The sequence below is a fragment of the Thalassophryne amazonica genome, chromosome 20 (genome assembly GCF_902500255.1).
Source record: "Thalassophryne amazonica chromosome 20, fThaAma1.1, whole genome shotgun sequence".
Taxonomy (NCBI): Eukaryota; Metazoa; Chordata; class Actinopteri; order Batrachoidiformes; family Batrachoididae; genus Thalassophryne; species Thalassophryne amazonica.
This window is the reverse complement of record NC_047122.1, coordinates 31,728,965-31,753,759: the sequence shown is the minus strand read 5'-3', so window position 1 is coordinate 31,753,759 and position 24,795 is coordinate 31,728,965. Positions and strand designations below refer to the sequence as shown.

At 44.5% G+C, this 24,795-nt stretch overlaps 1 long non-coding RNA gene across 2 annotated transcripts in view; it reads left to right on the top strand.

The window, feature by feature from the left end:
• Positions 1-24,253, top strand: part of LOC117501275 — a 38,949-nt gene extending 14,696 nt beyond the window's left edge. Inside the window, exons 2-3 of one of the 2 annotated variants that reach the window (XR_004557991.1) lie at positions 2,958-3,079; positions 23,711-24,253. This is a non-coding gene — a long non-coding RNA (uncharacterized LOC117501275). The remainder of the gene's footprint in view (positions 1-2,957; positions 3,080-23,710) is intronic. The other variant, XR_004557992.1, reaches the window with a different exon arrangement.
• The last annotated feature ends 542 nt before the right edge of the window (positions 24,254-24,795 follow it).

Genomic DNA, 24,795 nt, shown 5'->3' with positions numbered 1-24,795 from the left:
TTGCTTGTATTATATTAAATTACATCATATTATATAATATTATATTGGCTTGCTTTGATTTGTTTGCTAAATACAGTTGGTTGGCCCTACTTGAGTTTTTGTCGTAGCAAACATTGAATCCTTTGTGACTGGCCAAAGGTTTAAGGAAAAAGATTTAGTTTTTGTTTTGTAACCCTGTTGATGCTGGTCACTGACATGAATTTAAGAAAAATTAACTAATCGCTTACTGAAAGGGAGTTAAACTAAATCAAATCTTTCACTTACTCATAATGCGCAAACACAGAAAATACTGTCTTCCTCAGTACACACAACGCGGTTTGAATTGGAAATGAGAGAAAAGCTATTCAAGTTATTCATCAGACTGCAAGTTTTATATATATACATTCCAGTTTGAAAAGTAGACAAGTGCAAATTTGCTGCATTCTAACATTTTTCATGTTTTCACCTCATTTATGTGAACTCTTCCTTTGTTTTTGCTCAAGGACAATACTATGTTATAGTTGGTAGTTCGGTGTGACGACTGATGAGAACACATTTTTTTATTCTAAATGTTGTTTCACATACTGTCTCTATTTCCATTCAAATGCACTGGATTTAACCTGGGATGGACTGGAAAAGTGTTCTGGATGCACTCAGCTGTAGCCCATTGCATGATGGGATTGACTCCAACTGCCAAAACCCTCAGCAGGCTAAACATTAATAAAAATGGAATGATGGTGGAAGGGTGGATAGAACTTTGGATGGATGGATGGACAGATGGATAAGTGCACAGACCAACAGGCTGAAAAGTAAGAGTAAGTGAATGGCTGAGAGTAACTAGAATACTAACAATGAATCTATAACTCACTGAGAAAACTGAATGCTGTTTGTTTGTTTGTCTGTCTTGGAGACCTCACCCCCACCCCAGTCCCCACGCTAGTTATACAACTCCAATTCCAATGAAGTTGGGACGTTGTGTATAATGTAAATAAAACAGAATACAATAATTTGCAAAACCTTTTCCAGCTATATTCAATTGAATACACCACAAAGACAAGATATTTAATGTTCAAACTGATGAACTTTATTGTTTTTGTGCAAATATTTTCTCATTTTGAAATGGATGCCTGCAACACATTTCAAAAAAGTTGAGACGGGGCAACAAAAGACGGGGAAAGTTGATGAATGCTCAAAGAACACCTGTTTGGAAACAGGTGAGTTTCATGATTGTGTATCAAAGGAGCATCCTCAAAAGGCTCAGCCGTTCACAAGGAAAGATGGGGCGAGGATCAACACTTTGTGAACAACTGCATGAAAAAATAGTCCAACAGTTTAAGAACAATGTTTCTCAACATTCAATTGCAATTTCCATCATCTACAGTCCATAATATAATCAGAAGATTCAGAAAAACTGGACACCGTTCTACACGTAAGACACAAGGCTACACAAGGCTGAAAACCAACACTGAATGTCCATGACCTTCGATCCCTCAGGCGGCACTGCATTAAAAACCAACATCATTGTGTAAAGGATCTTACCGTGTTCAGAAAACCATTGTCAGTTAACACAGTTAGTCGCTACAGTTAAAACTCTACCATGCAAAGCGAAAGTCATACATCAAAAACATCCAACATCTCTGGGCCTGAGCTCATTTGAAATGGACAGATGCAAAGTGGAAAAGTGTGCTGTGGTCTGATGAGTCCACATTTCAGATTGTTTTTGGAAATCATGGACGTCGTGTCCTGACAAAAGAGGAAAAAGACCATCCACACTGTTACCAGTGCAAAGTTCGAAAGCCAGCATCTGTGATGGTATGGGGGTGTGTTAGTGCCCATGGAATGGACACCTTACACATCTGTGATGGCACCATGAATGCTGAAAGGTACATCCAGGTTTTGGAGCAACACATGCTGCCATCCAAGCAACGTCTTTTTCAGGGACGTCCCTGCTTATTTCAGCAAGACAATGCCAAGCTACATTCTGCACGTGTTACAACAGCGTGGCTTCGTAGTAAAAGAGTGCAAGTACTAGACTGGCATGCCTGCAGTCCAGACCTGAATGTGTGGCGCATTATGAAGCGCAAAATACGACAACGGAGACCCCGGAGTGTTGAACAGCTGAAGTCATACATCAAGCAAGAATGGGAAAGAATTCCAATTACAAAGCTTCAACAATTGCTGTCCTCAGTTCTCAAATGCGTATTGAGTGTTGTTAGAAGGAAAGGTGATGTAACACAGTCTTAAACATACCACTGTCCCAGCTTTTTTTTGAAAATATTTGCTCATTTCAAAATGAGCAAATATTTGCACAAAAACAATAAAGTCTGTCAGTTTGAACATTAAATATTTTGTCTTTGTGGTGTATTCAATTGAATATAGGTTGAAGAGGATTTGCAAATCATTGTATTCTGTTTTTGTTTACATTTTGCACAATGTCCCAACTTCACTGGAATTGGGGTTGTAGTTTCCTCCCCTTTTTAATTCATGCCCACAGAGTGTTTTATTCTGATTTTATTTAACATGTGCACTTATCATTTTGACAACCTCAAAGCAGACAAAACCTTGATCATGCACCTACAGTACTTCTCTCTTTGACACCACTGTGAGGGGGGCTTGAACCCCAGGATGGGAACCAGGAACTTTGAGCAATGAATGAGTTTAAAGTAATGGTCATTCTTTGAGCAAACAAAGGAGAATGCTTAGTGGGGCTTGTAAAATAAAGTTACAAAGATCTGATGCTATTTTACTTGCAACAATGAGGTAAAATATTAAACCAAAATGTTTTCAGGGCTCTGTTACCCTTCAGCATTTCAGAAAGACACTTATAAATTATGTGAAGCAGATACTATAATCCAGTAGCACAGGTTCTACCCTTGTCATATAATGACAGTTTACCCAGTCTAATTTCCACTCTCAGTTCCTCATATGTTGTCTAATGATTTTCATCATGATAATCATTATCAGCAGCAGTATGGCAGGAAGCAGGTAGGCATAAAAAAAGAACCACAGAAGGTGGAAGAGATCACACAGGATCAAGATGGAGAAAAGAATGGAGCTTGTACTGTTTGCTTGCATGACCTTCATGCTGCTTAGCAGCAAGGTAAGACATGTAATAAAAAGAAACTGATGGCATTTGACCTGAACCAGAAATATTTCCCTCATGCAGTTTAAGAGCTCTCTGTTTTTCCTCTAAAAGCCAAATTTCAACTTCCTTTCTCCTTTCACATCAATCAATCAATCAATCAATCAACATTTATTTATAAAGTGCTTTACAGCACCGACTGGTGTCCAAAGTGCTTAACATTAAAAACACAAATTTACAAAAATAAAACACATATAAAATAAAATTTTAAAACAACACATAAAAAAGAACATAAAAATAACAGAACATGTCACCTCCCCACTAAGTGTTAAAAGCCAGTTTAAATAAATAAGTCTTTAACTTAGATTTAAAAAGTGCTAGGTCAGGAATAGTACGTAACTCAAGAGGTAGCTCATTCCACAGTCTGGGGCCAGCTACCTTGGAACATCTAAGTAAAGCTGGCTAGACGCCCTTAATGTCCTACTGTAGGTGCGCAAAGTTAAAATTTCAGACAAGTAGGGAGGTGCAAGGCCATAAATAGCTTTAAAAACAAACATTAAAATTTTAAAATCAATTCTAAAATGAACTGGAAGCCAGTGGAGTGAGTACAGGATGGGTGTAACATGCTCACGTCTAAAAGTGTTTGTTAAAAGACGAGCAGCAGCATTCTGCACCAACTGGAGACGTGCAAGAGACGACTGATTAATGCCCGAATAAAGTGCATTACAATAATGAAGTCTGGAGCTGATGAAATGGCTGTCTCAAGATCACGTCTACTGAGAAAGTGCTTTATTTTAGCCAAAAGGCGAAGTTGGAAAAAACTAGTTTTGACAACAGAATTTATCTGTTGATCCAACCTCAAACAGCTGTCAAATATCACTCCCAAATTCTTGACAGCTGGTTTTACATAGTTAGCCAAAGCACCAATATTTGGTGTTACCACATTTGGTATGCCAGAGTGCTCAAACACCATGATCTCAGTTTTACCATCATTCAGGTAAAGGAAGTTTTGGGACAGCCACTGCTTTACATCACGAATACAATTAAATAATGATGACAAAGCATCACTCCCATTAGTCCTCACAGGCAGATAGATTTGCAGATCATCTGCATAACAATGAAAGGACAGGTTGTGCTGGGTTATAATTGACCCCAATGGCAGAATGTACAAAGAAAATAGAATCGGCCCAAGGACAGATCCCTGCGGCACTCCACAGCACAGAGGAGCAGTTGATGAGGAAAGGTCCCCAATCATGACAGAAAAGCTCCTTTCAGCCAAATATGACCTAAACCACTTAAGTGCAGTACCTTGAATGCCAATAAAATGTTCCAACCGGGAAACAAGTACTGTGTGATCCACAGTATCAGAACCAGCACAGCAGGATTCCCTGCATCCACCGACAAAGTGATGTCATTATGAACTTTTAAAAGTGCTGACTCAGTGCTGTGTCGCGATCTAAACCCAGATTGGAATTTTTCAAGGATGAGATTGTCTTCTAAAAATGATTGTAACTGTAAAAAGACAACCTTTTCTAAAACCTTAGATAGAAATGGCAGGTGAGACACAGGTCTAAAATGGGATAAAACTGACGAGTCCAGGTGAGATTTTTTAAGAAGAGGTCGAACCACAACATGTTTAAAAGCAGCTGGAACAGACCCTGATCTAAGACAAGCATTAATAAAAGTTAGGAGAGCCGCCCCAACAGTATTAAAAACCTCCTTCAGCACCTTAGCTGGAACATCTAAAGGACAACTTGTAGATTTTATGTGTTTTACAACATCAGCGAGAGATGCAAAAGAAATGGGCTCAAACTGTTCGAGCATGGCAGAATGTGCACGAGCAGCAGACAACATTACAGCTCTGATCAGCGTTCTGTCTGACTGATGAAACCTTATCAATAAAAAACTGAAGAAACTCCTCACAGGTTGTGGTTGTAGCGTCCATCAAAACAGAGGTGTGTGGATTTACAACTGAGTTTATAGTCTGAAATAACACACTGGAACGACGACAGCTGCTAGAAATAATATGAGACAGATATTGTGCTTTTGCCTCCTTCACAGCCTTCTGATAGTCAGTCAGACTGTCCCTCAGAAAACCCAGAGACACCTGTAGTTTGTGCTTTTTCCATTTTCTCTCCACCCGTCTGCAGCGTTGCCTGAGGGCACGGGTCGTGGCATTTAACCAGGGGTCGGATTTTGATTTCCTGGATTTGCAGCGCATCGGTGCAACAGAGTCCAAAATTACTGTGCATGTAGAGTGGAAAGAAGAAAGGATGTTATCTGGGAGTAATGGAGAAACCAGTCCATTCATGGCATAAAACTGAGAGTCCATGAAGGTAGCAGCAAAGTCCCCCGCTGTCGAGGAGGTGACCAAACGGCGGCGAGAGACAGGAACAAGTGGCTTACTAGCAGATGGAGGAGCAATAAATTCAAAAATAACAGGAAAGTGATCTGAAATAGCAATGTCTGATATGTCCTTAAGTGAAACTGGGAGCCCAAAAGAAATGACCAGGTCCAAGGTGTGTCCAAGATTATGTGTTGGTCCATGCACAACTTGTGTTAGACCAAAAGAGTTCAGGAGGCTTTTAAAATCATCAGCCAGCTGATTAGAAGGACAACAGATATGAATATTAAAATCACCACAGACCAAAAATTTATCTTATTTTGGGATAAAATCTGCCAGAAATGTTGTGAAAGTGTAGTGACACGGACCCACAACAGGGGGCGCAAATGAACGGCCAATAGATGAGCCAAAAAGTAACAATTTAATGTTGTGAAATGTGCACAACGAACATACAGACAATCTCAGAATATAATTACAGTCAATCCACAAAGGTGACGTGTGGGCAGGCTCGAGGATAGAAGACGTCTGTCCTGAGAAGAGCCGGAACCACACGATTTCCGCCGCCACAGAACCTGGTGAATACTGGAGCCGCCAAGTCCCGAATTCCCAGGTGATCACCGTCCCCGACTGTCGGATCTGGTACTGCTGGTGAGAACAAAGACAGTCAAGTGTGGGTGTGTGTACACCCAGTAACAACAACGGTGGGAATGCCACCTCCACTTCTCACTCAATACGTTGCAGCGATCCCTCAGAGGAAAAAGAGTGCAGTCTTGCACAGCCTCCACAAAAAGGACCGGTACTCCTGCAAACACTCACAATAAACTGATTTACAAAATACCACAAAAAGGCTGAGGATATTACCTCTAATGAAGTACGATATCTCGGCGATGAGGTGGAGATGACGTCTGGGTTTTATGGAGTGCGATGATGTAGAATGTGTGACAGCTGTCAGGAATTAATGAGTGACAGCTGTCACTCCCGGCTGTGTCTGTGGCGGCAGCGCCCTCTCGTGCCTGAAGCCCGCACTTCAGGCAGGGTGCCCTATGGTGGTGGGCCAGCAGTACCTCCTCTTCTGGTGGCCCACACAACAGGACCCCCCCCTCAACGGGCGCCTCCTGGCGCCCGACCAGGCTTGTCCGGGTGTCTGCAGTAGAAAACGGCCAGGAGGGCCGGGTCCAGGATGAAGCTCCTCTTCACCCAGGAGCGTTCTTTGGGTCCATACCCCTCCCAGTCCACCAAATACTGGAACCCCCGGCCCATTCGACGGACGTCCAGGAGCCGGCGCACTGTCCAAGCCGGCTCCCCGTCAATGATCCGGGCAGGAGGCGGCGCCGGACCGGGAGCACAGAGGGGTGAGGTGTGGTGAGGCTTGAGTCTGGACACATGAAAAACCGGGTGGATCCGCAGTGAAGCTGGGAGTTGGAGCTTCACTACGGCAGGACTGAGGATTTTGAGGATCTTGAAAGGTCCAATGTAACGGTCCTTCAACTTGGGGGAGTCCACTTGGAGGGGGATGTCCTTCGTGGACAGCCACACCTCCTGCCCGGGCTGGTAAGCAGGGGCCGGGGATCGCCGGCGGTCCACATGGGTCTTCGCCCTCGTCCGGGCCTTCAACAAGGCAGAACGGGCAGAGCGCCACACCCGACGGCACTTCCGCAGGTGGGCCTGGACCGAGGGCACACCGACCTCTCCCTCCACCACGGGAAACAATGGGGGCTGATACCCCAAACACACCTCAAACGGGGAGAGGGCGGTGGCAGAGGACACCTGGCTGTTATGCGCATACTCGATCCAGGCCAGATGTTCACTCCAGGCCGTCGGGTGTGCGGATGTTACGCAGCGCAGGGCTTGCTCCAACTCCTGATTGGCCCGTTCTGCCTGTCCATTGGTCTGCGGGTGATACCCGGACGAGAGGCTCACAGTGGCCCCCAGTTCCCGGCAGAAGCTCCTCCAGACGTGTGAGGAGAACTGGGGACCACGATCAGAGACGATGTTGGTGGGTATCCCATGCAGACGGACGACGTGGTGGACCAGGAGGTCTGCTGTCTCCTGGGCTGTTGGGAGCTTCGGGAGGGCCACGAAGTGGGCCGCCTTGGAGAATCGGTCCACTATTGTGAAGATGGTGGTGTTGCCCTGGGATGGCGGGAGGCCCGTGACGAAATCCAGGCCGATATGGGACCAGGGGCGATGAGGCACAGGAAGTGGCTGGAGAAGCCCTTGGGACCTCTTGTGGTCAGCCTTGCCCCTGGCACAGGTGGTGCAGGCCTGGATGTACTCCCGGACGTCGGCCTCCATAGACGCCCACCAGAAGCGCTGCCGGACAACTGCCACGGTCCTTCGCACCCCTGGATGACAGGAGAGCTTGGAACCGTGACAGAAGTCCAAGACTGCAGCTCTGGCCTCTGGTGGGACGTATAGACGGTTCGTCGGACCGGTTCCGGGGTCCGGGCTCCGTCTTCTCCACGTCCCAGGTGAGGGTGGCCACGATAGTGGACTCCGGAATGATGGGCACCAGTGGATCCGACAGCACCGTTTTGACTTCATCTTCGTGTACCCGGGACAAGGCATCCGATCTCTGGTTCTTGGTGCCGGGGCGATAGGTGATCCGGAAGTCAAAACGTCCGAAGAACAGTGACCAGCGGGCTTGCCTGGGGTTCAGCCGCTTGGTGGTCCTGATATACTCCAGGTTCCGATGGTCAGTGAAAACCGTGAATGGCACAGATGCTCCCTCCAACAGGTGTCTCCACTCCTCAAGAGCCTCTTTCACTGCAAGGAGTTCTCAATTGCCGACGTCATAGTTCCGTTCAGCTGGGGTCAACCTGCGAGAAAAGTAGGCACACGGGTGAAGAACCTTATCGGTCTCTCTGCTCTGGGATAGCACGGCTCCTATCCCTGAGTCAGAGGCGTCCACTTCAACCACGAACTGGCGGCTAGGGTCGGGCTGCACCAAAACTGGCGCAGTAGAGAACCGTCGTTTCAACTCCTTGAACGCGGCTTCGCACCGATCCGACCAGGTGAAGGGAACTTTTGGAGAGGTCAGGGCTGTCAGGGGGCTAACTACCTGACTGTAGCCCTTAATGAACCTCCTATAGAAATTAGCGAAGCCGAGGAACTGTTGCAGCTTCCTACGGCTTGTTGGTTGGGGCCAATCTCTCACCGCCACAACCTTGGCCGGATCAGGGGCGACGGAGTTAGAGGAGATGATAAACCCCAGGAAGGACAAAGACGTGCAGTGAAACTCGCACTTCTCGCCCTTCACAAACAGTCGGTTCTCTAATAACCGCTGCAGGACCTGATGTACATGCTGGACATGGGTCTCAGGATCCGGAGAAAAGATGAGAATATCGTCCAGATATACGAAGACGAATCGGTGCAGGAAGTCCCGCAAGACGTCGTTAACCAAGGCTTGGAACGTCGCGGGGGCGTTGGTGAGGCCGAACGGCATGACCAGGTACTCAAAGTGACCTAACGGGGTGTTAAATGCCGTCTTCCATTCGTCTCTCTTCCGGATCCGAACCAGGTGATACGCATTTCTAAGATCCAGCTTAGTAAAGATTTTGGCTCCATGCAGGGGGTGAACACGGAATCCAACAATGGCAACGGGTATCGGTTGCGAACCGTAATCTCATTCAGCCCCCTGTAATCAATGCATGGACGGAGTCCGCCATCTTTCTTGCCCACAAAAAAGAAACCTGCCCCCATCGGGGAGGTGGAGTTCCGGATCAGCCCGGCAGCTAATGAGTCCCGGATGTAGGTCTCCATTGATTCGCGCTCAGGTCGTGAGAGGTTGTACAGCCTGCTGGACGGGAACTCAGCGCCTGGAACCAAATCAATGGCACAATCGTACGGACGGTGCGGGGGAAGGGTGAGTGCCAGATCCTTGCTGAAGACATCAGCAAGATCGTGGTACTCAACCGGCACTGCCGTCAGATTGGGAGGGACTTTGACCTCCTCCTTAACATGTAAACCGGGAGGAACCGAGGATCCTAAACACACCCGATGGCAGGTTTCGCTCCACTGAACCACCACCCCAGACGGCCAATCAATCCGGGGATTGTGCTTCAACATCCATGGGAAGCCCAAAATCACGTGGGAGGTAGAAGGAGTTACAAAAAACTCAATCTCCTCCCGATGGTTTCCAGACACCACCAGAGTTACTGGTTGTGTCTTGTGTGTGATTAAAGGGAGGAGGGTGCCATCTAGTGCCCGCACCTGCACTGGCGAAGGAAGCGCCACCAGAGGGAGCCCTACCTCCCTTGCCCATCTGCTGTCTAGCAGATTCCCTTCTGACCCCGTGTCCACCAGTGCTGGGGCTTGAAGGGTTAAATCCCCGCTCAGGATTGTAACTGGGAGTCGGGTGGCAATGTGTGTGTCTCACGTGAATCTTTGACCCCCCCTTAGCCCAGTCTCTGAGGGCGGTTGATGTTGTGGCCGTTTGGGGCAGTTTTTCTGTGTGTGCTCCTTTGAGCTGCAGAGAAAACACTCTCCGCGGATCAGCCTCCTCATTTTGGCCCTGTGCGTTTCCCTAACAACGTCAGCAGGGGGAGCTGTTGCCCCACATAGCGCTGCGGCTGTGGAGCGTGGGGAGGGCGGCCCCTTTTCGAACCTGGAAGGGAGAGGGGCGGCGCCTATCCGGTCACGTCCTTCGCCTCGCTCCCGACGGCGTTCCTCCAACCGATTGTCTAACCGTATAACGAGATCGATAAGCCCATCTAAATCCCGCGGTTCCTCCTTAGCTACCAGCTGCTCCTTCAGGACCAACGACAGTCCGTTTATGAAGGTGGCGCGGAGCGCAACGTTATTCCAGCCGGACCTCGCAGCCGCGATGCGGAAGTTGACTGCATAAGCGGCTGCGCTCTCGCGTCCCTGTCTCATTGACAGCAGCACGGTTGAAGCGGTCTCTCCTCTGTTAGGGTGATCAAACACTGTTCTGAACTCCCCCACAAACCCAGTGTATGCTGATAACAACCGTGAGTTCTGTTCCCAGAGCGCCGTAGCCCAGGCGCGTGCCTTACCCCGAAGCAGAGCAATCACATAAGCTATTTTACTAGCATCTGATGCGTACATGATGGGACGTTGTGCGAAGACGAGCGAACACTGCATGAGGAAGTCCGCGCACGTCTCCACACAACCTCCATATGGCTCAGGAGGGCTTATGTATGCTTCAGGGGATGGTGGGAGGGGTTGTTGAACCACCACTAGAACGTTTATATCCTGCACAGGGTCGGCAGGAGGAGGAGCTGCAGCAGCGCCCTGAGCACTCGCCGCCATCTGTGCGGAGAGAGCCTCCACCCTGCGGTTCAGGAGGATGTTTTGCTCGGTCATTTGATCCAACCGAGCCGTGAAGGCGGTGAGAATGTGCTGCAGCTCACCAATCACGCCTCCTGCAGACGCCTGCGCTCCCTGCTCTCCCATTGGTCGTTCAACAGCCGGGTGACGCCCCTCGGAGTCCATGACGCTGGCCGAGATATCCTGTTGTGAAAGTGTAGTGACACGGACCCACAACAGGGGGCGCAAATGAACGGCCAATAGATGAGCCAAAAAGTAACAATTTAATGTTGTGAAATGTGCACAACGAACATACAGACAATCTCAGAATATAATTACAGTCAATCCACAAAGGTGACGTGTGGGCAGGCTCGAGGATAGAAGACGTCTGTCCTGAGAAGAGCCGGAACCACACGATTTCCGCCGCCACAGAACCTGGTGAATACTGGAGCCGCCAAGTCCCGAATTCCCAGGTGATCACCGTCCCCGACTGTCGGATCTGGTACTGCTGGCGAGAACAAAGACAGTCAAGTGTGGGTGTGTGTACACCCAGTAACAACAACGGTGGGAATGCCACCTCCACCTCTCACTCAATACGTTGCAGCGATCCCTCAGAGGAAAAAGAGTGCCGTCTTGCACAGCCTCCACAAAAAGGACCGGTACTCCTGCAAACACTCACAATAAACTGATTTACAAAATACCACAAAAAGGCTGAGGATATTACCTCTAATGAAGTACGATATCTCGGCGATGAGGTGGAGATGACGTCTGGGTTTTATGGAGTGCGATGATGTAGAATGTGTGACAGCTGTCAGGAATTAATGAGTGACAGCTGTCACTCCCGGCTGTGTCCGTGGCGGCAGCGCCCTCTCGTGCCTGAAGCCCGCACTTCAGGCAGGGCGCCCTTTGGTGGTGGGCCAGCAGTACCTCCTCTTCTGGCGGCCCACACAACAAGAAACTCAGAAAACTCCTGAATAAAATCCTTATTAAATTTTGGTGGACGATAAACAACAGCACAGAGCACAGGACAGTCGAACTCCATCACAAACAACTGAAGTTCAAAAGTGGAGTAGACATTAGAAGATAAAAATCGGCATTTAAAACTGTCTTTAAAAACCGTGGCCACACCACCGCCTCGACCTGATGCTCGCGGGGAGCTGAAAAATGAGCAGCCGGGGGGGAGGAGCTCAGAAAAGGCGCTATTTTCACCTGGTTTCAACCAGGTCTCCGGTAACAGGAGAAAGTCCAGATCACGACTGGAGAAAAAGTCATTCAAAATGAAAGTCTTACTTGTGAGTGATCTTGTGTTGATGAGCGCCACACGGACTGAGCGCACGTCAGTCTGCTGCGAGACACGACTGAGCGGGCGCAGGTTCTCCTGCACGCAGCCACGACTGCAGCTCCTCACAGGACGGCGACGCGGAAGTGGAGACCCGGCAACCCGGACAACCGGCCGGAGCCACTGATAGTGAAAAGTCAGGGAACGCCGCACGTCGTAACCGTCATATGGTGTGAAGAATCCGGCTATGAATTGTCGTGGAGCATGTTTGCAGGAAACAGCCAGGCACACTCTGAGCCGAACACGGACTCCTCCTCTCTTCCCGCGTCCTCTGCGACGAAGACGCCGAGGCAACATGCCAAGCGGCCGGCGTAGAAAGTCCGGTACGGACGCTAAGACAGGCGGCGGGGGCAGCCGCGTCCCTGGCCACATGTCAGGTTTAAACAATTCTGTTTTTGATTGAAGATCAAGTTGCTCCGGGCGATTTGAAACTATTCTCCCCAAATTAAAAGTGGATTAAATTCAATTTTAAACAAGTTTGAACCTACTTTAAAACCTTATTTTCAGTTGTAGTACCTGTGAAGTGCTCTGAAATGATAAAAAGTTGATCCTTTATGTAGAAAATGTTATATTTTAAACCCTCTGGACTCCAAACTAATCTTCATATTGCTTTTAAAATACTTTATGTATGTTTGAAACCACTTTATACCAAATAGTCCATTATTACCTGTAAAGGTCTCTGAAATGATAAGTTTATCCTTTATGTAGAAAAGTTTATATTTTAAACCCCCTGGACTCCAAACTAATCTTGTTCAAATTGCTTTTAAAACACTTTGTGTACGTTTGAAACTACTTTATACCAAATAGCCCATTATTACCTGTAAAGGTTTCTCAAATGATAAAAAAAAGTTCATCCTTTATGTAGAAAAGTTTATCATTTTAAACCCTCTGGACACCAAACTAAACTTGTTCAAATTGCTTTTAAAACACTATGTACATTTGAAACAACTTTAATCCAAATAGCCCATTATTACCTGTGAAGTTCTCTCAAATGATCAAAAGTTTATCATTTTAAACCCTCTGGACAGCAAACTAATCTTGTTCAAATTGCTTTTAAAACACTTTATGTACGTTTGAGACCACCAAATAACCCATTACTGGTAAAGTGCTCTCAAATGAGTTTATCCTTTGTTTAAAAGTTTTAAACGCTCCGTAGCCCAAAATAAACTTGTTTAAATTACTTTCAAAATGTTTTATGCATGTTTGATTAAAGTTTAATCCAAATAGCACCTTATTTTCAACTACACATTTAAACAGTGCTGAAAAGATAAAAGGGTTTTTTGATTTTGAATCCTTTGACACTCCATAACAGACTAGAAGCTGATTTTATAAGACTTTATACATTCTGAATCACTTTAAACAAAATAGCTCTTAAAGGAGAAACTTTAAATTGGATTCAGTGGGACTTCTGATTTCACAGTGTTCTACACCAAAATCACTAAGTGAATGGTTTTGGTGGTTCTGGTTAAACACACTAAGTTATTTTCAGCTATATCTACACGGCTACAAAAGGTATAATTGTTTAAACTGGATTCAATGTTGAAAAAAGTTGTTTAAATTTATTTTTAAACACTTTAAAATGTATGAACCACTTCCAATCACATTTAAGCTGCAGGTGAAATAGTTTAAAATTGATTCAGTGGGACTCAGTCTGGATTTAAACAGTTCAACGGCAAAGTTACCGTAGTGTTGTGAAAAGTGTGATGACACGGACCCACAACAGGGGGCGTAAATGAACGGACAATGGAAATGCCAAAAAGTAACAATTTAATGTTGTGAAAAGCGCACAACGGTATACAGATACGGTTTTAAACAACAGTCAATTACACAGTCGGTGTCGTGTGGGCAGGCTCGAGGATAGGAGACGCCTGTCCAGAGAAGAGTCGGGACCCACACGATTTCCACTGCCAGCGGAGACCCGAGAGCCACCAGAGCCGCCAAGTCCTGAGTCTCCAGGTGGCCACCGCCTTCAGCTGTCGGAGCGGGTACTGCTGGCAGAAAGCAAAAACAGATCAAGTGGGTGTGTGCACACCCAGCAGAACAATCAGCAACTCAGTTCAGTTCCTTTTGTGGGAGAATCTCCACCTCCAACACAAAAACACAGAAACGTGCAGAGACCGACTGTTACTTCTCTGGTTTGGAAAGAGGTGTGAAGTCCGTCACTCTTCTATGTCCAAAACCCAGCTCCCAGCTGACTGAAGATAACAGGTACTCCTGCAAAGGTTTCAAAAGACAATGATAAGTGCGTTCAGCACAGACACGGCTGAGAGTTTTACCTGTTGGTAAGACGATTTCTCGGCAGAGATGTGGTGTCTCCTCCAGGCTTTTATGGTGATGATGATTGATGAGTGGTGACAGCTGTCAGCTCCGGGCTCCTGGAGCTCCTCTGCGGCGACTGCGCCCTCTAGTGCCTGAAGCCCGCCTTCAGGCAGGGCGCCCTCTGGTGTTGGGCCAACAGTACCTCCTCTTCGGGCGGCCCACACAACACGTAGGCTGATTTGCACTGATTTTAAAACACATTAAACCAGATAGCATGTTATTTTCTTCTGCATTTGCATGACTGAAAAAAGGTACAGTGATTTAATTTGGATTTAATGTGAAAATCTGATTTTAGAGCCTTCTGCAAAAAACAAAAATAAATAAAGAAAAATTAAAATAAATAGATTTTATTGTTTCCAAACAATGGAAAGATTTTTAAATGACTTTAATCCAGACATTAAAGTCATTTAAAAATCAAAATTCAACTGCAGTTAAACCATCTTCAAAAGCGGGTAAATTACTTGTGACTCAAGCAACTTAAAAAGGAGCCAAATCTAAGGCAGATAAGTTTAAGACAATGGTTTTAAAATAGATAAATAAGCCACTTTATTATGAAGTTGAAGTTTCTGCGTGGGTACATACCTTGAGTATGTACCCTACTTCACATGGGTTCGAAGGGTGGTGACCTTGATCTACTTTTGAAGGTCACTAGTGGTCACAAGTGTCAAATCCTTCACCTGAAATTTGTTCACCGCAATGTAGCTCGGCACCTGTTGCTCGCAGAAACTTCATATTTGGTGGGTACATGCCTTGGAGGAGTACTTTGCATGGGTTCGAAGGCCAGTGATGACCTATTTTTAAAAAATTAACAATAGTTGCATTTGTTCAAAGGCTACCGACTTTTTATGGTCACTGTTGGCCACATCCTCTAAATAAATCAATCAATCAATCAACTTTTTTCTTGTATAGCGCCAAATCACAACAAACAGTTGCCCCAAGGCGCTCCACATTGCAAGGCAAGGCCATACAATAATTATGAAACACAGTCTACGTCTAAAGCAACATAACCAAGGGATGGTCCAGGGTCACCCGATCCAGCCCTAACTATAAGCCTTAGCGAAAAGGAAAGTTTTAAGCCTAATCTTAAAAGTAGAGAGGGTATCTGTCTCCCTGATCTGAATTGGGAGCTGGTTCCACAGGAGAGGAGCCTGAAAGCTGAAGGCTCTGCCTCCCATTCTACTCTTACAAACCCTAGGAACTACAAGTAAGCCCGCAGTCTGAGAGCGAAGCGCTCTAATGGGGTAATATGGTACTACGAGGTCCCTAAGATAAGATGGGACCTGATTATTCAAAACCTTATAAGTAAGAAGAAGAATTTTAAATTCTATTCTAGCATTAACAGGAAGCCAATGAAGGGAGGCCAACACGGGTGAGATATGCTCTCTCCTGCTAGTCCCCGTCAGTACTCTAGCTGCAGCATTCTGAACCAACTGAAGGCTTTTTAGGGAACTTTTAGGACAACCTGATAATAATGAATTTCAATAGTCCAGCCTAGAGGAAATAAATGCATGAATTAGTTTTTCAGCATCACTCTGAGACAAGACCTTTCTGATTTTAGAGATATTGCGTAAATGCAAAAAGGCAGTCCTACATATTTGTTTAATATGCGCTTTGAATGACATATCCTGATCAAAAATAACTCCAAGATTTCTCACAGTATTACTAGAGATCAGGGAAATGCCATCCAGAGTAACGATCTGGTTAGACACCATGCTTCTAAGATTTGTGGGGCCAAGTACAATAACTTCAGTTTTATCTGAGTTTAAAAGCAGGAAATTAGAGGTCATCCATGTCTTTATGTCTGTAAGACAATCCTGCAGTTTAGCTAATTGGTGCGTATCCTCTGGCTTCATGGATAGATAAAGCTGGGTATCATCTGCGTAACAATGAAAATTTAAGCAATACCGTCTAATAATACTGCCCAAGGGAAGCATGTATAAAGTGAATAAAATTGGTCCTAGCACAGAACCTTGTGGAACTCCATAATTAACTTAGTCTGTGAAGAAGATTCCCCATTTACATGAACAAACTGTAATCTATTAGACAAATATGATTCAAACCACCGCAGCGCAATGCCTTTAATACCTATGACATGCTCTAATCTCTGTAATAAAATTTTATGGTCAACAGTATCAAAAGCAGCACTGAGGTCCAACAGAACAAGCACAGAGATAAGTCCACTGTCCGAAGCCATAAGAAGATCATTTGTAACCTTCACTAATGCTGTTTCTGTACTATGATGAATTCTAAAACCTGACTGAAACTCTTCAAATAGACCATTCCTCTGCAGGTGATCAGTTAGCTGTTTTACAACTACCCTCTCAAGAATCTTTGAGAGAAAAGGAAGGTTGGAGATTGGCCTATAATTAGCTAAGATAGCTGGGTCAAGTGATGGCTTTTTAAGTAATGGTTTAATTACTGCCACCTTAAAGGCCTGTGGTACATAACCAACTAACAAAGATAGATTGATCATATTTAAGATTGAAGCATTAAATAATGGTAGGACTTCCTTGAGCAGCCTGGCAGGAATGGGGTCTAATAAGCATGTTGATGGTTTGGATGAAGTAACTAATGAAAATAACTCAGACAGAACAATCGGAGAGAAAGAGTCTAACCAAATACCGGCATCACTGAAAGCAGCCAAAGATAACGATACATCTTTGGGATGGTTATGAGTAATTTTTTCTCTAATAGTCAAAATTTTGTTAGCAAAGAAAGTCATGAAGTCATTACTAGTTAAAGTTAATGGAATACTCAGCTCAATAGAGCTCTGACTCTTTGTCAGCCTGGCTACAGTGCTGAAAAGAAACCTGGGGTTGTTCTTATTTTCTTCAATTAGTGATGAGTAGAAAGATGTCCTAGCTTCACGAAGGGCTTTCTTATAGAGCAACAAACTCTTTTTCCAGGCTAAGTGAAGATCTTCTAAATTAGTGAGACGCCATTTCCTCTCCAACTTACGGGTTATCTGCTTTAAGCTACGAGTTTGTGAGTTATACCACGGAGTCAAGCACTTCTGATTTAAAGCTCTCTTTTTCAGAGGAGCTACAGCATCCAAAGTTGTCTTCAATGAGGATGTAAAACTATTGACAAGATACTCTAACTCCCTTACAGAGTTTAGGTAGCTACTCTGCTCTGTGTTGGTATATGACATTAGAGAACATAAAGAAGGAATCATATCCTTAAACCTAGTTACAGCGCTTTCTGAAAGACTTCTAGTGTAATGAAACTTATTCCCCACTGCAGGGTAGTCCATCAGGGTAAATGTAATGTTATTAAAAAATGATCAGACAAAAGGGAGTTTCAGGGAATACTGTTAAGTCTTCTATTTCCATACCATAAGTCAGAACAAGATCTAAAATATGATTAAAGTGGTGGGTGGACTCATTTACTTTTTGAGCAAAGCCGATAGAGTCTAATAATAGATTAAATGCAGTGTTGAGGCTGTCATTCTCAGCATCTGTGTGGATGTTAAAATCGCCCACTATAATTATCTTATCTGAGCTAAGCACTAAATCAGACAAAAGGTCTGAAAATTCACAGAGAAACTCACAGTAACGACCAGGTGGACGATAGATAATAACAAATAAAACTGTTTTTTGGGACTTCCAATTTGGATGGACAAGACTAAGAGACAAGCTTTCAAATGAATTAAAGCTCTGTCTAGGTTTTTGATTAATTAATAAGCTGGAATGGAAGATTGCTGCTAATCCTCCGCCCCGGCCCGTGCTACGAGCATTCTAACAGTTAGTGTGACTCGGGGGTGTTGACTCATTTAAACTAACATATTCATCCTGCTGTAACCAAGTTTCTGTTAGGCAGAATAAATCAATACGTTGATCAATTATTATATCATTTACCAACAGGGACTTAGAAGAAAGAGACCTAATGTTTAATAGACCACATTTAACTGTTTTAGTCTGTGGTGCAATTGAAGGTGCTATATTATTTTTTCTTTTTGAATTTTTATGCTTAAATAGATTTTGCTAGTTATTGGTGGTCTGGGAGCAGGCACCGTCTCTACGGGGATGGGGTAATAGGGGGATGGCAGGGGGAGAGAAGCTGCAGAGAGGTGTATAAGACCACAGCTCTGCCTCCTGGTCCCAACGCTAGACAGTCACAGTTTGGAGGATCCCAAAAAATTGGCCAGATTTCTAGAAATGAGAGCTGCTCCCTCTAAAGTGGGATGGATGCCGTCTCTCCTAACAAGACCAGGTTTTCCCCAGAAGCTTTGCCAATTATCAATGAAGCCCACCTCATTTTTTGGACACCACTCAGACAGCCAGCAATTCAAGGAGAACATGCGGCTAAACATGTCACTCCCGGTCTGATTGGGGAGGGGCCCAGAGAAAACAACAGAGTCCGACATTGTTTTTGCAAAGTTACACACCGATTCAATGTTAATTTTAGTGACCTCCGATTGGCGTAACCGAGTGTCATTACTGCCGACGTGAATTACAATCTTACCAAATTTACGCTTAGCCTTAGCCAGCAATTTCAAATGTCCTTCGATGTTGCCTGCTCTGGCCCCCGGAAGACAATTGACAATGGTTGCTGGTGTCGCTAACTTCACATTTCTCAAAACAGAGTCGCCAATAACCAGAGTTTGATCCTCGGCGAGTGTATCGTCGAGTGGGGAAAAACGGTTAGAGATGTGAACGGGTTGACGGTGTACACGGGGCTTCTGTTTAGGGCTACGCTTCCTCCTCACAGTCACCCAGTCAGCCTGCCTTCCCGACTGCACGGGGTCTGCCAGGGGGGAACTAACGGCGGCTAAGCTACCTTGGTCCGCACCGACTACAGGGGCCTGGCTAGCTGTAGAATTTTCCACGGTGCGGAGCCGAGCCTCCAATTCGCCCAGCCTGGCCTCCAAAGCTACGAATAAGCTGCACTTATTACAAGTACCGTTACTGCTAAAAGAGGCCGAGGAATACTAAACATTTCACACCCAGAGCAGAAAAGTACGGGAGAGACAGGAGAAGCCGCCATGCTAAAACGGCTAAGAGCTAGTAGCTACGCTAAGCTAGCGGATTCCCAAACAGGAATCCGACACTAGACAGGCTGTGGAGCAGCACAGGTAACGCACGACAACAGTGCTAAAATAAAATAAAAATCCACTAGACAGGCTGTGGAGCAGCACAGGTAACGCACAACAACAGTGCTAAAAAATAAAATAAAATAAAATAAAAATCCACAGGACAGGCTGTGGAGCAGCACAGGCAACGCACGACAACAGTGCTAAAACAAAATAAAAATCCACTAGACAGGCTGTGGAGCAGCACAGGTAACGCACGACAACAGTGCTAAAAAATAAAATAAAAATAAAAATCCACTGGACAGGCTGTGGAGCAGCACAGGCACGCACGACAACAGTGCTAAAACAAAATAAAAATCCACTGGACAGGCTGTGGAGCAGCACAGGTAACGCACGACAACAGTGCTAAATCAAAATCCACTGGACAGGCTGTGGAGCAGCACAGGTAACGCACGACAACAGTGCTAAAACAAAATAAAAATCCACTGGACAGGCTGTGGAGCAGCACAGGTAACGCACGACAACAGTGCCAAAAAACAAAACAAAAATCCACTGAACAGGCTGTGGAGCAGCGCAGGTAACACACGACAACAGTGCCAAAAAATAAAATAAAAATCCACTGGACAGGCTGTGGAGCAGCACAGGTAACATACGACAACAGTGGTAAAAAATAAAATAAAAATCCACTGGACAGGCTGTGGAACAGCACAGGTAACGCACGACAACAGTGCTAAAAAATAAAATAAAAATCCACTGAACAGGCTGTGGAACAGCACAGGTAACGCACGACAACAGTGCTAAAAATAAAATAAAAATCCACTGGACAGGCTGTGGAGCAGCACAGGCAACGCACGACAACAGCGCTAAAATAAAATAAAAATCCACTGAACAGGCTGTGGAGCAGCACAGGTAACACACGACAACAGTGCTAAAAAATAAAATAAAAATCCACTGAACAGGCTGTGGAGCAGCACAGGTAACGCACGACAACAGTGCTAAAAAATAAATAAAAATCCACTGAACAGGCTGTGGAGCAGCACAGGTAACGCACGACAACAGTGCTAAAAAATAAAATAAAAATCCACTGGACAGGCTGTGGAGCAGCACAGGTAACACACGACAACAGTGCTAAAATAAAATAAAAATCCACTAGGCAAGCTGTGGAGCAGCACGACAACAGTGCTAAAAAATAAAACAAAAATAAAAACGAAAGCGTTAGCAAGCTAGTTAGCCTGCCAACGCTGATGAAGGCCAGCTGATAAAAGAGCTCCGTCGCGATGCTTCGACCGTTAGAGGTCTTCCTTAGGCGTTGGAGCACGGTGAAAAAGTAAAAAAAAGTAAAAAAGTAAAAAAGTCTTGAAAAAGACTGTTAATTCAAAGAACTCAAACAGCTCAGTTCAAACAGCTAACAGATACAGCAGAACACCGCTGTGCTCCGGAACAGGAAGTCAACTGTATTTAGGAAGTCAATTATATTTATAAATAAATATAATGTCAATCTCCAATTTTCCACTGTGTATCCCAGTTTACATAAAACACATAAGGGTTCAATCAGGGGTCAAAATAGTACGTGCATGTGCTAGTTTGTGCACGTATTATTCGAGCGGTGCACATAATTTTATACTGCACTAGCACTGGTGCAAATAACTTTATACAAGTTTCATCAACTATAAGCACCAGTAGAATGAACCAATAGAGGAATAAATAAGAAAAAAAACAAAACAATTTCCAGTGTGTTGTCTTCGTCTTCCCTACGTTTTATGACTCTCACACATGGAGCGAGTTTTATTTGTTGTGTTCGTGCGCGCACATGTAAACAAAGAAAAGGAAAAAAAAACTGGGTGCCGCTGCGGTTCCTCTCTCTCTCCCTTCAAATTCTGTCATCATTGTGTTATAAACAGTCACCACTTGTTTTATTATATATCTGTGTAGTTAATAAAATTATCTTCATGGACGATTAGTTCACGCGCACACATAAAAAAACAAAACTGTCTGCCGCTGCGGTTCCTTTATGGAACCTGGGGGATGTCACTTAAAGTGATATTTTTTTTTCTGGCCATGATAATTTGTGTGCATGTTTTCCTTTAATTGAGCCCACGAATTAATAAAACATGCTCTCAAATTAATAAAATGTGCCAACGTTTTCCTGGCCGTGGTAATTCGTGCACACGTTTTCCTTTAATTGAGCCCTCGAATTAATAAAATGTGCACAGGTTTTCCTTTCGTTCAAAATGAACTCCATAATATGACCTAAATTGTCATCCTCACGACAGGGAGACCCTTCACCCTCAGCATCCTTTTTAATGTGCTTAAACTCCAGATGATGCCATGCTGGGCAGCTGGAGATCTCTATATGTCCTTGTGCACCCAAACCATGATGATATACCCTGACCAGATCCATTTCTAATGGGGAAATGTATTACACTGTCTGCTGGTTTGTTGGCTAATAGCCAACATTTATGTGTCAAGACAATATTGAGTGCACGTTTTACAAATTGTGACCACGTTTATGTAGATCATGCCCTTGTTTTACTCAAACGATAGTTAAAACGTGCACACAATATCATAAAACGAGCGCACAATATAATAAAACGTGCACAATATAATAAAACGTGCGCACATTCTCTCCACATGCAAAACATTTTGCGATGACACTTCCAGGGCTCCATAGTTCCTCGCTCTCTCTCCCCTCACACTCTGTCATAATTGTGTTATAAACCAGTCACCATTTGTTTTATTATACATCTGTGTAGTTAATAAATAAAATCATCTTCACGGACGATTCGTTCGCACGCGCACGTGAAAAAAAAAAAACTGGCTGCTGCTGCTGCTCTCCTCTCAAACTCTCCCCAGAGAGGAAAAGTCTGACACATCAGAGGGTGAGTTTTAAGGTTGATATAAAACTGACTTTTGGTTGTGCAAGTAAATTTTTTTTTTTTTTTTTTTTTTTTTTTTTGGTGCAACAAATTTTTTTTTGCTACTAGCACCAGTGCAAGTTGGTTAAAAAAATGTATTTCGACCCCTGGTTCAACCAAATACCTACCCCACACATGTACATATCACTGTACTTTACATGGAAAATAGTACTGCGCGTGGGGCATTTCATGATGAATGTCTCTAGTTTGTCTAAAATCACAGGAGAAACTCGTATATAGAAGGCAACCAGAATTAAATGAGAAATGCCGCTTTTAACAACCTGGACCTCATGTCTGGCATAAAACATGGTTGTTTACTCACCCATATAACATTGGTGTCGTTAGGAGTCCGTGGTTCGGACGACGTGTTCAGGTTCAAATCTGGGTCAAAGATTTCGTCTACTTAGGTGGATTTTAACTTTTTGTGGCAAACAGAGCCAACTACTGTACAGGAGGAACCTAGCAGTCAATATGTGTCACCGATTTCAAAACAGCTATTTTCAACCAGACATGTCAATCATCTGGGGTGGCACCTGGGGTGTCCAGTCAGATTTCAGGGGGGTCCAGTGCGACCCTAGCCTCCCCTCCAACTCTGCTCATGCCAGGAAGTGTTCAACATTTGACTAATATTTTGGAGAATTTGCAATGTTAGCTAACAACAGTAAACAATGAATGTTGTGCTGTAATGCACCATGGGTGTTTGGGGTTTAAAATGTTTTTGTTGTGGTTCATGTTAGTTTAACAGTGCTGTTACTGTTATTGATTTTGATGTTTTTGTAATTCAGTTGGTTTAGTCAGTTTAGTTAAGTGTCATGTTGCCATTACCATGAGTGAGTTGTGTTATGTTACCGTTACCATGAGTGCGAAGTGTAGATTCCAACCTGTCCCAAGCACATAAGGCTATGATGATAAATGAAGATCGAGGAGATAACCCAAGGGTCCTGAGAGAGGGCCAGCGAGAGAGGACACTATCCGAAGTTCACACTAGCCATGGAAACTAGTTAGGTTGACAACTAGGATGAATTCATGTTTTCTTTAGGGATGTGTTTGAGCTCCAGGTCTGTTCAATACTTGCTTGGACTATGTGTTGGGTAGGGATGTATTCTCCAGCCACTTAGGTGCCTTTGTTAACAAGGAGAGGTTTTACTGAGAAAGACTGTCAAGAAAGATTGTCAGTGTAACCTTAGAAAGGAATTAAAACAAACATGATGTGAAATTTCTGCTAGTTTGGTGTAACTACAACAGTCTATACAATGTGTAACTATTTTGTTTCTAATTAGTCTGCAACATGTGTAAGATCAGAGCCGATTCCTTGTATCTCGAGACTGGTTTTTCAAATATACAGATTTTTATTAATATCTGAAACAGAACATATGAGTGAAGAAATTTGTCATAACAATATTTCAAGAAATATTCTAATTTATTCTGTCAGGGAGAAACACAAGAGGCACCTTGCAGCAACGAAACAGCCACCTCTGGTAATATCTACAATCAGACCGTGGCCCCAGCAAGTTCCCAAATGACCTCAACTACGACAGCCAAAAGCAGCCACACAGTCACACCAGGTGATACCACCAAAGAGACCACGGCCACAGCAAGTTCCCAAATGACTTAAGCTCAGATAACTGTCAGCAACCGTACAGAAACATGGCCATCTTCTTCATCTCCCACATCACTGTCCACAGACACAAATTCATCAACACAGCCCATTGTGACCGCAGGAACCACAGATACTCCTGAAAGCACAGAAAACCCTAAAACTGTGACAATTCCTCCTAGATCCACACACTCAAGCCTCCCTACGCCTACAAGAGGAGGATCTTCCTCTTTGTTTGGGTCCTGTGGCCACCTTCTGGTACCTCTAATATATATTCTGATCCACTGAATGTGAAGCGGGAAGAACCACTGTGCATTGTCCATTATTGTGCATTTGCTTTTAAAATTGCTTATTCAAATTTTTTAATAATCACAGTGTTGAGTGGGGCCGGTGTCGCCGACTGAACGATCCCTCCTAAAAATCAGTCCCCCCTGCCTTCACTGCACATGCGTCATCAGCGGCGGTTCAGCGATTATCACCTCGTTTCTGCTTCAAGCTGCACTCCAGTCATCATCTGTCTCAGTGATAGATATCTGAAGCTTTTGTACAACAAACATTTCCACATAAATGCAGAATTATTTCATCATAAAAGACAGAGAAAACGACCAGAGCACTGCGGCTACTCCAGCTGCTAGCTGATGCGTTCACTGCGTGTCCGTCATTTCAAAGTATCACTGAATATCTCCTCATTTCTGAATGATTTAAGAGGTTTTACCTTGTCATCTGATGGTAATAATCCCATTAATCCATTTGATCGCTTTGGGTGAAGAGACTCTGTCTCAGACGAGCGGCTGAGCTACGAAATGACATATGCACACTTTAGGCAGGGCGGACCAATTTTTGGGGGGGACTGTTCGGTCTGTGACACCGACCCACTCTATAGGCGGTATAAGTAATTGCTAAGGGCGCTGTCCATCCCA